Genomic DNA, 1,297 nt, shown 5'->3' with positions numbered 1-1,297 from the left:
AGCAATGATGAACTCAAACACGTTGAGTTCTGACCTGAGAAGCCATATGAGGCGCCAACCCCTAGGAAAGGCAACCAACCTTTGTCTAAGGCCAAAAATCAGTTTTGGCTCTATCTTTCCAAGGTTTGAATCGTGATATGCATGTTATATGATTTTAATGTCATGAAAACAGTAAAAGAACATGAAATAAGAGGATTAATTACACCATCATATTTACATGCTCGGTTGCTTGACGAGAAATAGACAAAGTGTAAAACTTGTGAGTCGAAAAGCTCGATTTGAAAAACCGTTTTTTAAATATAGAGTGCTACTTTGCTTTAGTGTCGGTGTAGTTGGTCGAAGTGGTAAGTCAAGTGTTTTTAATACACAATGACGGTACCAAACAATGTGTAAGGCTCATGTTTTCAACTGTTAGGTCGAAAACACGTGTCGGTTTTTGACTTTAGAAGTCGAGGTCTAGAATTTTAAGGGAGAAAGAAGGGGCAGACAATCGCGTGCTTTGCAAATGGGCTGCTTGGGGGTATTTATAGAGGAATGTGTGGTGTTGTGCATTTTGGGCGATGTGGCCATATAGGTGTGGACATGGGCCACCTGTGACGCCCAGCCAATCCGTGGGAACGACAGAGGTCTTTTGAAAGCCACACACGGAGGCGTAAAAATGCTTTCGACCGGATCGTTTTAGATCGGTCGGTTTCGTCTCGGCAAGGGTCTCGAAACGATGCAAGAGATGTTCGGAGTCGCCACCAAGCATTTGTGGGATGCTTGGAACCCGTTCGAATCCACTTTATACCTAGGTCAACCAAGGCAAAAAGGGGTGTTTGACATAGGTACTAAAGATAAGGAGTCGTCCCTCTTTAGAATCCTATCTCTAGAATGACTCTCGTTCGCCCTGGATAAGGTCGTCCACTATCCAAAGTTTATGACTAAGAGGTGAAGGTACGTATTGGGAAGCCCTTTAATCGGACACCCAATCCCGCCCGCGGTAGCGATCTCTATTGATCGATCACTACTACAAATCCCTTAGTTTATTGACACTGTTGTGTCAACGCTTTCTCGGAGCGTCAGTCTAATATTTAGGCTTTATTACCCTATCGACATTTAGGTGCGCCAATGAGTGGAAATGCATAGCTATGCATAGCTATTGGTGGGCCCAGATTTCTTTTGAGCGCAATTCCCAAATGAAAGTCTAGAATGACCCGCGTTTTGAAATAATTTGGAAAACATTTGGGAACAATTTTAACATTTGAAAAAAAAAACACAAAACCTTAAAAGTTCGCCGCCTCGCCTTTTTCTCTCT

Source organism: Silene latifolia, chromosome 11 (genome assembly GCF_048544455.1).
Source record: "Silene latifolia isolate original U9 population chromosome 11, ASM4854445v1, whole genome shotgun sequence".
NCBI lineage: Eukaryota > Viridiplantae > Streptophyta > Magnoliopsida > Caryophyllales > Caryophyllaceae > Silene > Silene latifolia.
The sequence above is the reverse complement of the archived record's forward strand: the minus strand, read 5'-3'. Positions refer to the sequence as shown.